The sequence below is a fragment of the Ptychodera flava genome, unplaced genomic scaffold, assembly GCF_041260155.1.
Source record: "Ptychodera flava strain L36383 unplaced genomic scaffold, AS_Pfla_20210202 Scaffold_42__1_contigs__length_1331906_pilon, whole genome shotgun sequence".
Classification (NCBI taxonomy): Eukaryota; Metazoa; Hemichordata; class Enteropneusta; family Ptychoderidae; genus Ptychodera; species Ptychodera flava.
The window spans coordinates 326191-342707 of record NW_027248364.1 but is presented as its reverse complement, the minus strand read 5'-3'; the positions used below and the strand labels follow the sequence as shown (position 1 = coordinate 342707).

General features: G+C 35.5%; 1 long non-coding RNA gene across 1 annotated transcript; it reads right to left on the bottom strand.

Annotated features, from left to right (window-relative positions):
• Window positions 1-1822: 1822 nt before the first annotated feature.
• On the bottom strand, window positions 1823-14594 carry LOC139128064 (uncharacterized). Its single transcript, XR_011551172.1, has 3 exons — window positions 14465-14594; window positions 3366-3444; window positions 1823-1987 (listed from the first exon to the last, which is right to left on the bottom strand). It is a non-coding gene; the product is annotated as an uncharacterized lncRNA (long non-coding RNA).
• Between the last annotated feature and the right edge of the window lie 1923 nt (window positions 14595-16517).

Sequence of the window (16517 nt, the reverse complement as noted above, 5' to 3'; positions counted from 1 at the left end):
CGCGGCGTAAGGCTGTAGCGAAGACATGAGCAGTTGAGCTGTGCAGTGCAGCGCTGTGGAATCCGATGTACTTCGAAAGTTGACTCAGACAACACTCAAAACAGAGTTTCCGTCAAGTAAAATTAAGATTTATCTACGGGTGAGATATATGTCAGTGGAAACATCAAAGTCCTTAAGACGAAAACATTGACGACCGAGATCGGGATTAACGAGTTGACACGGCATGGCAGAGACCGGTGACGGCAGCGTTGTGGGCATAAACATGCAATGAGGTACACTCTGTGTGTCATCGAACGGAATCTTTCGCGCTCGCCACGGTCGTAAACTTGTGTGATATTTTGAAAAGCCATGGAATCTCTGAAAATGAGAATTACTGTTTCGATCGTGTCGTTGAATTTACTTCAAAAATCCATTTGTCAATGTAAATATTCTAAGTAACTCTGAATACTTGGCTACCCGTCGCTAGCACGATGAAAGTTATGTCCACCGATAGCCGACTCGCGACTTGCCTTGGCATCAGTACAGCGCGAGACAATGATTGACACGTTCACGTGACCGAATCCGTACGTTTGGTTGGTGGAAATACCATTCGATGTATCCAAGTTCAGCTTGATGGGATTTATGAATGAAAGTATCTCCTGGGTTACGGACCGCTTTACTCTTTAAATGAAAGTAATCCGCGTAAGTAAAACACAAATCGCGACGAAATTCATGCAATTTGTTACGATAATTTTGATCCATCTACGTCAAAAGAAAAATAAGAAGACTGTTCATGTGATAAATATATAATCCCATGGTATTTTTCTCTGTTTGACGTCATCGTATACTAGTGTTTTTCGCGGAGTCGCACAACTTCTCGCCTTCGGCTCGAAGTTGTACGGCTCCGCGAAAAACACTCGTATACGATGACGTCAAACAGAGAAAAATACCATGGGATTATATATGAAAATCTTACTGTATCAACATCTATAGTATATTGTTTACCAGTTATAGAAAAAACGTACACAATGTACAAAGATTTGTAATTTACTTGGAAATATTACTACTCTACCACAACTGTTTCTACAACCCAGATGTAATGCATTATTGAGATAAACAAAAGTCAAAAACGAAGATAATTGTCCAGGAAATTAATCAGTAGAGTAATATTGTAAAACTCAAGTTAAAACAGTTTGTAAACATCCAATAAATGAAAACCTGTCAAAGTCAGCGAAAATGTAGTAAGCCTTAATAAAATGTTTTTCATGTAATGTTACATTGTGTTACATTGTTTCAAAATGATGTCAAAGTTGATGACATTGTAACAACCTCATTCAAATGATACATGAAACTAAACATTGTAACAATTCAACATATCAGATGATGCACAATTTGCATATATTTGCATATAGTGAATACCATTCAAATTTTACTTTTGACAGATGGTTCAACATTTTGAGTATATTGTCACATGAAATGATATTTATACATATGAAAGCCAGGTTTTAAAAGGTTGCATCTTTGTCACATTAATTTCTCTTAAAAATCATGCAGCTACTATTTGTACTGAACAAACCTGATATGCTAATTGTTTTGTTTGCTGCAACCAACCCTTCAACCTTCCACTGTCATGATTTGGTACAGCCCTGTTGCTGTTGATAACTGGGCCACTATGCTTGGAAAATGGGGGTGGTAGTGTACAACTTTATAATTTCTGTTTTTTATTGTCCCCTTTTGTAGTTAAATAAATATCACTGCAATAAGCAAACTTAAAATTCATACAGCAAGAAAGAGAGAGAGAGAGCTAGAGAAGGAAAAGAGAGAGAGGGACCACTTACTGCAAGAGTTCAATGGGCAATGGGAATATAATGGTGGAGTTCTTCTCAGCAGAGATTGCGTTCAGGGTTTGCAAATAACGCAATTGTAACGCAGATTGCGATTCGTTGATCACATCAGCAGCCTCCTTCAATGCGCGTGATGCATTCTGTTCTCCTTCAGCCGCAATCACCTAGAATGAAATTGATTGGATGATTGTAGAGTTGTAAGCCAATCAAATATGGCTTTTGATGTTGTAAGCCAAACAAATATGGTATTAGACATGATCATAAATTAAATGCAGAGACACTGCATTGCATTAGACCTACACAGGCCAGATTGATGGCAATGAACAATTTTGATGGAAATTGTAGCTATACTTGGTAAAACGATAATGTTAGTCTACAGGGAAATCATTTGATCTTATATTTTTGTCATTTTTGTTGTATGGAACTACAAAAATTCGTAGAAATTCACTGAGATATGTTTGAGATATGACTGGTTTTAATGCGGAAATGACACTTACATGTCTCATGATTTGCAATTAATGCAACTATTTACATCATGGCTTTTAAAGAGACAGATTCAGTACTAATTGCCACACTACAAAATGTACAAACTAAATAATATTGCTTGCTGTCCTTTGCTAAACGTGAGAGTAATCACTCAAAGACCTAAGAATAGATGAATACCAGATAGGTTGTTTCCTATGCCAGGCTTCATGTAGCAAGAACTGAAAAAAATCCTGTGTATATTACAACCTTTTCAGCATTTATATAACACCCTTCTGCCATACAACCCCTTTTCGTCAATACTGTGTATGTTTTCTGATAATATTATATAGGGCTCAGCCCTTGGTGTCGCGCCAGGGGTTAATATTGGCAATGTTATTTGTATCGATTCATGATAAAATACTTAAATTAATTGTTACTCCATATACAATTGTATGACAACTATGCCCAGTTTCCCTCTGATGAAAGCAGTTCACGTGCGTACACGTCAAACGCTGCAGCATCATGCAGGTATAGATTTTCTGTAATTTGTAAAAACGTTTGACAAAAATTGGCAATTTTTACCATGATAACACCCTATTATGTCAAACAAGGGACGTCTTATGCCATCATTATCATAGCAATGGTAACGCACTGCCCACCTTCCAGTTGCAAGCTGAAAACTATAGCGCTCTGTCAAAAAACTGGCAATTTTTGAATCTAGTTATTGACACAGGGGGGCGCTTTTCTAAAATTCAATCCCAGCATTCCTTGTGTATGCCCCGTTCATATGCACAAGTTTTCTCCCTTTTTCTACTTTTTATGTGTGATATTACGATATTTTGTATCAGCGACAAGGTGGATAATAATACTTACTGGCTAATTAAAGAGGTATATTTTATAAATGGCATGTTATAAAATAATAATTTGCACCTTTCGTATTTGTTTATTACGAGCACTCAAAAAATATGGCGGCGTCCATGAAAGTAGGTACACTTCCGGTTACTCGCATAGTATATTATGAATCTGCGCATGCGTGGTCAGTAAGCCACTGGCGCGACTATAACCAGACAGGCTTACCTTAGCTCTGGCTTCTCTTGAAGCTTCAGCCTCAGCTGCCATGGCACGTTGCAATTGAACTGGCAGACGTACATCCTTACTGCAAAGTTTAAACAGAAACAAAAAGACATGACTTTTCTCTTCAGTTAACAGAGTAAGGAAACATTCCCTTCAACGAGTTTCCATCTTGCTAAACCACTTTGATCCCACATTTTGTATTTTCCAGTTAAAATGGCTGGGGAATTATGGATTATTCAAATCTGGGAATGGCTACGGAAGCATAGAAACTTATATACATGAACTACTTACAGTGGTACCAGTTAACTTCAAAGTATTGAATAGAACTTGTTTACATTTTGCTCCTCACTGATCATCTTTGATTGAAAGTAAAAATTTTTTCATTCAACTATTATCGGGAAACTGCTTTGCAATTCCAAACTTTGTTAATATCCTTGTTCAGTTTTCTCACACTGCCTGCTTACTTACTCTTTTGAAGAAAACAAGATTGAACCAGAGTCTAGCTGTGAGAAGGTTTACCGTTCTCTATTTGTGAACATTATCTGAAAACACACTGTCCAGTAAATGATTAATGTATTGGCTGACAGCAAATAAGAACTGTTTGTGACAATGAAATGTAACACGAGGTATTTATGAAGAGTATAGGATTGGTGTATATTTTACATATAATTTGTAATATTTGAATCAAAAGTACAATGTTTTAACCCACCGGGCAATGTCTGTCTGACAACTAAATAATGTAATTATGTCTGTTTTAACCCAAGTGGAATCTTTGGCAATGACATTTTTTATTAAAACTTGAATTCTTTCAACCATGATTGTGTCCTTTGTCTTTGTATTATTTTGTACTATGAAAACATAGTCTTTAAATATACATAAATAAATTATGGAAACTACCCAGTTCATAAATCTTACAGTAAAATTTTACTATACCATCTTGAACTGTTAATACTTAAACATTAATTTCTGTATATTAAGATTATTCAAATAATAAATGTAGCAATACTATCTTGCTAATAACTTATTGCAAAAACACATAAAGCTACATATCATAAAATAAAAGAGCTATCATGTAACTAGAACAAAATCATTGAAACCACAGTATCTGTACATAGGGTATGACAACAAGGCCCATGAAAATGTTCTTTGATTACAAATTATTTCACAGGGAGATCAGAGTATTTAATTGACTGTCAATGTTGGGTCAAAGGTAAACAATACTGCTAACTGCTGCACCATGTGGTTTCCTGTCTTGATTAACCCAATTATATCATATGTTAAACGGTGCATAGATTACTTGATGAAAATGTACTTTAATTAATACCTAAATTAAACTAATATTACGTAAACAATTTTACTTTCATGATAATTTACCCGCATATTCAGAATGTATGACCTTTTGTCCTACATTCTGAAGCACTGTTTGACAACTTCAATCAGTAAAAGATGCCGAGAAAACCAGCAAAGAAGCATGAAGCTACCAAATTGAGTACAAGTAGTGATCACAGTCCAGAGCCAAAGCAAACCAAGATGGCCGACACTGGAGACTTCTGTCCGCACAGCCAAACAGAGAACAACGACATTCAAAGTCAGCTGTCTGAAATTCTTCAAACTCTGTCAACTCTGGGAAAACAAATTGAAAAGATTTCCACTCTTGAACACAGCTTAGCTGAGGTGCAAAGGTCAGTTGATTTTGTCAACGATTTTTTTGAAAACTTTAGAAAGCAACTAGCCGACTTTCAATCAAACGCCGATCACCTGAAAGCTGAAAACATTAGATTACAAGGACAGATTACCAACACAGAGAAAGAGTTACGCAGTACCCAAGAAGAACTACAAGAACTGCAGCAATATGGGCGTCGAAACAATATCGAAATTCACGGTATTCCACAGCAAAATGATGAAAACACAGATGATATTGTCATCAAAATTTCAGCGGCTGTAGGTGTTGATGTCACTAAAAACGACATAGACATTAGCCATCGTCTGCCAAGACGCCAAAGTCACAACCGGGAAGAGTCTTCGCCGCCACCACCACCTATCATTGTCAGATTTGTCAGAAGATCTACAAGAAATCAACTCTACTATGCTCGGAAACACCTTAGAGGCAAGACGCCACATCAACTCCATCTGGGAAACAGTACCAACAATATTTACGTAAACGAGAACTTGACCACGACAGCGAAGCGCCTTTTTCAGCAAGTAAATGAAAGAAGAAAACAACTGAATTGGAAATACATCTGGACCAGCAACGGCAAGATTTTTACGCGTAAAGATAGCAGCTCTGAAGTCATCATGATACCATCACTGAAGAACATTAACCGTATAAATTGAACACCAAGAGTAACTTTTCTGTTTTCGTTTTATGGACTCCAACTCACAAGATCACATTATCAAGTACGATTGTTCTTCATACACTGTCGACGAGTTTAATCAAGGTAAAAATCAAAATGACAAACTTTCAACGATCTCAGTATTCCATTTAAATATTAGATCTCTTAGTAAGCATTTTGATGACTGTCTTCATTTGCTGAATGTATTACACCACAATTTTCCCGTAATTGCATTGTCAGAAACATGGTTGAACAGAAATGTAAATCAGTCACTTTTTCAACTGCCATCATATCAGCTGTACACATGTAATCGGGAATGTGGCCAGGGTGGAGGTGTCGCAATGTACATCCATTCCTCACTTGCCCACTCACAAATGGTTAATTTGCATATTGCAAGCTGTGAGTCACTTTTCTTTGAAGTTACAATTGCAAAGAAAAATGTTGTCTTTGGTGTAGTTTATAGAAAGCCGAATACTCCGACATCTGACTTTCTTGAAAGCTTTGAGAAAGTCATTGAATGCCTTTCATCGAAAGACAAAAATTGCATAATTGTTGGAGACTTCAATATCGATACGTCTTCATCGTCTCATTCAAATACTTCTTATTCAACACTTGAATTCGTATAACTTCCATCAAGTAATTAACACCCAACCAGGATAACTGATAATACATGTACAACAATAGACCACTTGATTACCAATATAACAGATCACTTTCTGGAATGCGGTTCCATCGAAACTGACATTTCAGATCACCTGTCCATTTTTGCAATTGTAAAAGGGTTGAAGCATGTATTCAAACAGCATACGCAACACACATGTTTCGATTTTTCTAGTTACAATCGTGAGTCCTTTTTGACTGACTTGAGTAGTACTTCATGGCAGGAAGTGTATGATTGCAGTGATGCGAATGATGCCTACAATATATTTCATGAAAAATTTCACTCTTTTGCTATGAAACATGTACCCTTGACGACAAAAAAACACCGTAGTAAGTCAATTCGGAAACCATGGATAACAAAAGGCTTGCTTATTTCTATCAAGAAAAAACATTTGCTTTTCTCAAAGAGTAAGAAGCGTCCCATGAACGATGACGTTATAATGATATATAAGAATTACCGTAATGTTTTAACTAAGGTTTTAAAACACGCAAAGAAAATGTATTATTGTAATAAATTAAACTCTGTAACTGGGAATTCCGGAAAAACATGGAATGTTATAAATGAAATTCTCAATAGAAATAATGGGAGTAGTATGGCCCCAAACAAATTAGAACTCAGTGAAATTGGCGGCAAGGTGATAACAGAGAGTACAGATATTGCAAATGATTTTGTGAGTATTTCTCTGATATTGGGCCCAATTTGGCGTCCAAAATTTCCACTGATATCAATTTCCAGAATTATTTGAAGCAGAGTCGTAGCAATTCTTTCTTTTTTCAACCAGTTGTTCCAGGAGACATTATGAAAGAAATACTCTCCCTGGATTCCTCAAAAACACCTGGTTATGATTTTACTCATCCTCTTTTGACTATCCATGCAGCTGAGTATATCGCTGGCCCTCTTTCACATATTATCAATCTTTCGATTTCAAATGGTGTTTTTCCTGATAGTCTAAAAGTTGCAAAAATTACCCCTCTTTATAAAAAAGGTTGTCCATTTGATGTTGGTAATTACAGGCCAATTTCAATTCTGCCCGTCTTTAGTAAAATTTTTGAAGCAGTTATCAACAAACAACTGGTTTCTTTTCTTGACAAGTACGATATTTTAATTGATACGCAGTATGGATTTCGCAAAAAATACAGTCCTAAAGTTGCCCTCGCTGACATTGTTGCTGATCTTATAGAGAAGATGGACCTTGGCTATGTAACATTAGGTATTTTTGTTGATTTGAAAAAAGCCTTTGACACTATAGATCATGATATCCTTCTTCACAAACTACATCATTATGGAGTGCGAGGTCCATCACTAAAGTTATTTCATAGTTATTTAACAAATCGTAATCAATTTGTAATTGTCAATGGTAAATCTTCTTGTTACAGGCAAATCAAATGTGGTGTACCGCAGGGTTCCATTCTGGGTCCGACTTATTCTTGGTATATATTAACGATATTTGTAATTCAACAGACTATTTTAATTGTAGACTTTTTGCAGATGATACAAATATTTTTAAATCTCTACGTACCCAGAATGTAAATCTTACTCAAATTAACGCCAAATTTAACGAAATTATCAGTTGGTGTATGGCCAACAAACTCACAGTCAACGTTGACAAAACCAATTATATGATCATAAAGACACCACAGCGAAACACCACATTTGAAGGAAATCTGTCAATTGGGAATGATACAATAGAACAAGTTTCTTGTGCAAGCTATTTAGGAGTTACAATAGATTCATCTTTGTCATTGAAATATCATATACGAAAGGTCATTGAAGTAATTGGTATCATTACACGACTAAGACACTATATTCCAAAATCCATTCTCATTCAACTATATAATGCTTTTATCTTACCTCATATAATGTACTGTTTGGAAATCTGGGGAAACACTTTTTCAACTATTTAGAGCCAATTTTCGCCTTCAGAAACGGATTGTTCGCTCAATACCTTTTCTCATTTCATTGCTCATTCCGAACCTCTGTTTTACAAACTGAATATTTTAGATATCTACAAACTGAGTAAATATTGTACTTGTATGTTTGTTTATGATTTGAAACATAACAATCTTCCTCATACAGTTGAACACTATTTTGAGATTCCAAAGCACTCGTATCCAACACGATTAACACAAGTTGAAAATTTTCGTATTAATTGTGCTAAATCAAGGTTTGAATCATCTTTGTGTGTTTTCTTGGAGTAAATAACGTTTTACTGCATTATTTCTTATAGGAATGATCAGTGCTGGCATTGGAGAAAGACATGTGAATGCATTGTTCACAGCAATGTCACTGCCCCTCTCCACAAGAAAACATTGAAATGCAAAGAAAGGGCATCTGGAGATGCAATAGTGAGGGTTGCAAAAACTCATGTCATCAGGCCACAGAAGAAGAATGTTCAAAAGCTAAGAAAGCAAGGTAATTATGAAATCTGATAAAAAAAAAACATGTTACAAAATGTATTGATAATTGTATTATACTAGTAGTTAGGTATATTTGAAACATATATGTTTCACTTATATTATAGCGACCGTTACCATGGATGATGACAGTACAACTATAGGGAAGATACAGGCAGATGTTAGACAGGATATAATCAAGCATAAAGACAATAACCATCTTAAGAAGGGTTTTGCTGATAAACTCTACAAACTCAAAGAAAACCACAAGCAGTTAACAGCCAAAGTGATAAATTATCTTCAGAAGTGTTTCAGCAATGCCATAACCCAGAATCATGGCAATACTATAGGGCTAATTAGTAACCTGAACGCCATTGTACCCCATGCATTTGGAGATCATGGGGCTGTGATGTGAAGTGGTGTCAGTTTCTGAACAACCCATTACACTACAAACACAAAAGTCTACCGTATGGCAGGGATTTATATGGCAGTGATCTGAGGCAGGCTTTAGAGAAGCTTGAAGGTCATGCAGACATATGTTATGAATGCAGGTGATCTTTCAAGAATATGGTCATCACAGGGAAATGAAAATAGGAATATGGTAATGCCTCAAAGGCTACAAAAGCTAGACACTACAGTGGCTCTGACAGTTTAAACTTCCGTGCTGCTGATGCAGTTGCTCAGAAGTACTTAATATGTTAGTCAGGTTGGTAGGAAATAATGCAGAGACCAGGTTTCTTAATGTTTCAGATAACGCAGAAGGATAACGCGCAGAAATGTATGTACATAATGACAGTGTATAGACACACAGTGTAGACACACAGTTATACACACAGTGACAGTGTATACACAGTGTAGACACAGTGTAGACACAGTGACTGTGTATACACACAATGACAGTGTATACATAGTGACAGTGTATACACACACAGTGTAGACACACAGTGACTGTGTATACACACAATGACAGTGTATACACAGTGACTGTGTATACACACTATGACAGTGTACAAAATGATAATGTATTCATACACGGTGACTGTTTACACATCCTGTACATGAGTCATCATCATGTACATTGGATTTTCAAAGATACAGGGAATTCTACCTATTGCATTGCTTTGGTTTATGGGATTATTGTTACATCATATTTATCAATCTCTGTTTTGATTTTTTTTAAGTTGAAAGAGAAGAGGACACAAAAGATAGCTGCCATAGAGTTGAGAGAGGGAACAACTCATCAGAAGGAAATCGGTCTTTCTGCACCATGCAGCGCAGATGGAATACCCAAACCACTGTCCCCACCTACCAAGATTTTACTACAATCTGGAAATTACAGTCCTGTTATATTTGACTGTCCCCACCTACCAAGATTTTACTACAATCTGGAAATTACAGTCCTATTATATTTGATGTGGAAACTACATCTGCATGTATGTTTAATAATATTAATAGAAATATACTTGGATAAGGTTCATTTCTGATGTACTGTATATTGAAATTATAAAACAGGGTTCACCTGAGAAAAAAATATAGAATACTGACTGATTTACATAACAATACATGTAATTGTTATGGTAATAAGTTTCTATTGTTTAGTAAAAATTAAAGAGTGGAAGCTACTACTCTATAATGCTCTGGGGAGAACACGGTAAAAAAATCAAGTCAATCCAACCTGAGCATATCCTGCTTCAATACTTTTAGATCAAAATCATTTTTATTTTGTGCATTGTTAAATATTTTCTGAATTTGCGGTAACAGAACTTTCTTTTTTTTTCATTTGCTACTTTTCAAAATTTTGAGCAGTGACAGTTAAGTTTTGTTTTCGCAAAATGACTATACACTGTGTTGACAAATCATACAATATCAGTTTCAATGGTCTTTTATCTTTCAGATGCATCAGCAGACATCACACAATTCTCGTGTCTAGTGAACATCAGTTTGAAGAGTATGTCATACCAGATCAGCCAATTTCTCCGATTGCATCAGAGAAGACAAAACTTACCATGAAAAATGGGAAACTGTGTTATGAAGGAAATCCTGTACCAGCAGTCACAAAGGCAGTGTGCATGAAGTGTTTTCTTGATTTTCTTCAAAATTTTGATAATCCAGTTTTGGTGGGACATAATTCTTGTGTATTTGATTGCAGATATATCATTAAGGCAATGAATGAATACGGCTAGTTTTTCAATCGGATTCGACCCACAACATACGGCATCAGTCGCCTAGCTGAGAGGCCACAGACAGAACCACTCGGCTAAATCTCCACTCCCAAAAAAGAGTGGTTCAATAGCCGGCTAAGTTGTTACATTTTTCTGACTGAGACCGCTCAACACGTTGTAGGTTCGTGAAGCACTCACGCACGCCTGCTCACTATCATACATCGCACAACACACTTTATCGAAGCGATGAATGTTCTCTTATTGACCAGTTTGTTTGTCAAGTCAACGGGTTTGTTGATACTTTACCCATGTTCAAGGCACTTTTCCCAGGGAGAAATTCCTTCTCTCAGGAGAATCTTGTTCATGACTTTGTTGACCAGGTATATGCTGCACACAATGCAACAGCTGATGTAATGATTTTGCAGAAATTACTTGAGACGTGTGATGTTTCTTTGACAACACTCCTTGAACACAGTTTTCCGTCAGAATGGAGAGTTGCTTATCAAAACTACAGAAACATAGTATCTGCTAATTACAATACACTGCATCCCCTGGTCAGTGGCAAAGTTGTTAGTAAGTCCATGGCACAAAGATTGGCAGGTTCAGGGTTGAATTATTCACACTTACAAATTGCATATCAGAGAGGTGGCTTGGATAGTCTGAAAGAGCTCTTTTGTGAGGATAATTGTGGCTCTGTGAGAGTTACCAAGTCCAACAGAATTATAAGTAATGTGTATGAATATTTTTGCAGCAATATGGTGTAACTTTTGAATTGTTTGTGTATTATTTATGTTTAATTTCTTGCTAAAGGATGTAAGAATGAGCAGTAAAAATGACAGTACTGTCACTTTTCTTAAAATGTCAATTTTTGAATTCTTCTTTGTAAGTATTATCAAAATATGTCATGAAATATCAGGGTCACTATGTCAGTTTCTAAGATACAAGACCGTGAATTTTACCAATAATATGAAAAAAATGCTTGAGTCTGCATTTTTCACCAATGCTTTTTCTGTGGACAAAATCATTCAATGTCGTTTACCTCAAAATGAAGTGTGTGGACCATACAATTTATTTTATCACTATAATTTATTTCTTTTGACCGAGCTTTGTGCAAATTTTAATGAAAATGACAAAAATACAAGGTGCTCTTCCATAAATTCTAAATGCAAACATATAGGAAGAAGATATGAAATTTAATGTATATAAATTTAACGTACTTGATCATTACTTCAAAGAATGCTGGAAATTGCTGGTTTTCAAGTTCATATACTTTTCACTCTAAACATGACTCACTGTGCTGAATGCGATTATTCATTTTTTTAATGTATAATTACTTATAATAATGTTCAGTTCAAAAAAAACATTACAAAAGTCAAAAGCATTAATGTTGATGATGATAATGATGATGATAATGATGATGATGATGATAAAATCTGAGAGTTGATTTCTTTGCTAATACACTTCAAGTATATATTTAGCTGGTTTCTTTTCAGAGATGTATAATTATTCTTTTCTATAGATGAGAAAATAAGTAACCAATTATTTGCACATGTTTGTTTGAGTTTTTAAATTTTTCAGTGATTCCTTCAAATTTGTATGAGTTTATAGTTTTATTAGAGGAATATGCACATTTTGTATGATTTTCACTTACATTAGATTTACAGTACATGTATATTGTTCTTACCTGTACATGGTGACTTTTGTAGTTAATAAATGTGAGATTATCGTACAACATACAAACTAGTACAGACTTTCATGTATTTCACCCCTCAAATTTTAATGACTGGCAGGCTGTATTTGAACAATTTGTTACTATAGCAAATAATCAACATTGGAGTTAGTACAAGCAGAATTCATGCTGTAAATGCCTTGAGCCAATCGCATGGAACAGTTACTCTTAGGGTCAAATACACTGTACAAAAAACTCTCTTTGAGCGTGCATCCGCCATGGTAAGACAGCCATTGATCATCGCGGTGAGAGACAGACTTGCTAAGCCTATCGCCTTTTTCTGGGCATGTCTGGCGAAATTGAGGGCCCGACAGTGTAAATTACTTCAGTGTGTACAATCCCCTTTCACGAGTCCCAATCCACTTTGGCCAATTCAATTCAATTTAGAGATTGCATTAAATCAGGTAGGAACCTGACGGTTTACATAAGTTTCCTGGATGAAATACAAGGGAAGTGTAATACGCTCAAGCTGCCTATGGAATTGATCATCTGCCTTATCCTTATTAAACAAAAACTCCCTTTGTCGCACTTTGTTATTTCTGGTGGCATTTTCGACAGGGACTGAAATTTGCAACTGACAGTGCGTTTCTGTGTCATTAGATCTAACGCAACGTTTATTCTGAGGAGAAACCGCGTGTTAGTTACGGACTGGTTACTCCATCATGTGATTTCAAACAATTTGCACGGTGCATAAACGTGGATTTCATGAACACAAAAAATAGCTTTTATGAACACAAAAATGGTTTTGATGAACATAAACATAAAATTCATGAACACAAAATTGGTTTTCATGAACATAAACATGGAATTTATGAACACAAAAATAGCTTTTATGAACACAAAAATGGTTTTCATGAACATAAACATAAATTCATGAACACAAAAATGGTTTTCATGAACATAAACATGGAATTCATGAACACAAAAATGATTTTTATGAACACAAAAATAGTTTTCATGAACACAAAAATGGTTTTCATGAACATAAACATAAAATTCATGAACACGAAAATGGTTTTCATGAACATAAACATGGAATTCATGAACACAAAAATAGCTTTTATGAACACAAAAATGGTTTTCATGAACATAAAATGGTTTTGATGAACATAAACATGGAATTCATGAACACAAAAATGGTTTTGATGAACATAAACATAGAATTCATGAACACAAAAATGGTTTTCATGAACATAAACATGGAATTCATGAACACAAAAATGATTTTTATGAACACAAAAATAGTTTTCATGAACATAAAAATGGTTTTGATGAACATAAACATGGAATTCATGAACACAAAAATGGTTTTGATGAACATAAACATGGAATTCATGAACACAAAAATGTTTTTTATGAACATAAAATAGTTTTCACGAATTTTGCAACACTTGGCTTGCCATAATTTACATTAAATCTGTGTTTGTTTCTATCCTCCATCACACTTAAGCTTGTACCGAATAGTTATTAGTATACTCACTGGCCATGAACTCGACTAGTCCTTTTAGACTATTTTCATGGCCCCCACCAGATTTTACAATATTGCAATGTTCTTTTCTTTTCTTTGACTTTGTGCAATTTCAGTAATACACAGTTTTCTGATAATTTTCATTATTGTACATACTGTGAAGCATCTGGTGAAATAAAGCATTCATTCATATATCTCCATACTTGCACATTTCTCTGACTGCGCAACTTACTCAAGAAATGTAGATTATTTGGAAAAGTTTAGAAGAGATAAGGAAGAAAAGACCGTGAGTAACAACAAACAGAGATTATAGAGAACTGTGAGATCCTGCTTGATGCGCCTGTAGGATTACTCACATTTCAACACGTTCCACAAGGATACCCCAAAGATCTGTCGCTTCATCAAGACCATGCTAGAATGTCAAGACGGTTGGCAAATTAGACATGATAAGGAATGGTTAGCTTTGTGATAATGTCGTGTTTACATTTTTTACTCACATTTCAACACGTTCAACAAGGATGCCCCATGGATCGGTGCCTCATCCAAGATGCTCTAAACAGTGCGGACGCAGATACCCGAGACGCGCAAATCGATTTTCCTTCGTGGGTGGTATGGAACGCGAAAATTTCAAAAAAAATCACTAAATCTAGCGCTACACATTGTAAAGAAATATCGCCTGTAGTTCATCGAGAATTCAACTTATGTTAATTATAACTAGGCGACTTGAAAGATAAGTAGTTAGATTTACCAAATCGTACATTATTTAGTGTCTTATTAGTTGATATCGCTGAAAAATCGCGAAGTCAAAATGTTGTCTCGTGCGTTTTGACAGAAAATACAACTCATTCACTCCTAAATTTTCCGGTCATGCTCATTACATGTTTCGTCTCCAAGTTCGATTTTATCACTGTCCTTTTACACAGACATCCAACTTAAACCCTATGTCCTCAGTTTTGCCGATAAGGCCGTGAGACGGAAATGTTAACTTAAAAATAGCACTGACAGGTACAGGTGTCCTTGCAAATCCCTTAAATAACAGCTAAAGCGCATGCGTGAAGGTTGCCCTCTAGCGACGATACTCATTGTAGCGTTTCTCAAATATAATTTTACTATAACCCAAACGGGATTCGAACCCCCACACACTCACAGCAACATCGCCTAGCTGCTAGGCCTCACACAAAACCAGTCGGCTACCGTTTACCGTTTCTCATCCTGAACTTTTGCGCCGGAGGAAGTATCTCCCTATAAAAGTGCAGAAAATTAAGCATAAAAAATGAGGCGATTTACTGAAGCCTTGTATCTCTAAAGTGGCCAATATAAATTTACTAAAAAAACATAAATGAACTATTACTGATTGTCACTGATTTTTCTGAAATGCACACTTGCATATTGAGCCAGAAAGGAAAAAAATTACATGTATCACAGCTTCAAGGCTATACCTGAGTTCAGTTGTTTTAACAATTATGTTCTAAAAGTACAGGTTTAATTAATGATGAGGTTATGCGATTTACCTAAACTAAAATACGTATTTTTTATAAATCTTTTACAATTTGATGCAATAAGTATCTTATAACAATACAACAACAATAGGCCCTATAAACTTTATTTTAACTCTATAGCCATGATAGGTATACGCCTCTTTTCACAAGGGTCGAACACAAAGAAAACTTATACACAGAAGACAGAGTACAGGATAACAACAACATTACAACACAGACAGGTTTCATGTAAAAGTGTCGAAAACGCTTTGTCGATAAAATTTGTAACAAGCCTGCTTAAAACCTCTAACACTTGTACAACTTCTTATTGCTGAAGGCAAATTGTTGTACAGGTAATTACTCAAAAAGACTGCTTAAATAATTCGGTTCTAGCAAATGTAACTTGTAGAGCTTTATTACTAATAAATCTTAAAATCTTTGTGGATCTTTATACTTCGTTGTTATATCCCGGATGTATGGAGGAGACTGGCCACAACATACCGTTGTAAACAGACACTATTAGGTTGCACTTATAGCGATGGGATATTAGATACCATTGTAGAAGTGTAAACATTTCAATGGATGAGGTACCAATGTCACAATTCAAAATCAGTCACATTGCCCGCTTTAAAAGACAGTTCAAGTGATCCATATCCTTTTGACTACAACAACCCAAAATACCGAGACCATAATCAAAATATGGTAAAATGAAACTGTTATAAAATTGACGCCTTGCTGAAACTGGTAAAAATGCTTAAATTCTGGCAAGAAGATACAGATTACTCTTTATTTTTTCACAATACTATCAACATGTAATGTTTATGATAAATGACTCTGAATCTTCCACACCAAGCAGCTTTTCGCTTTCTACATTTTCAATATCACTGTCACCATCTTATAATGGAACTTTGAGTTCATTTTCAACCAAAAT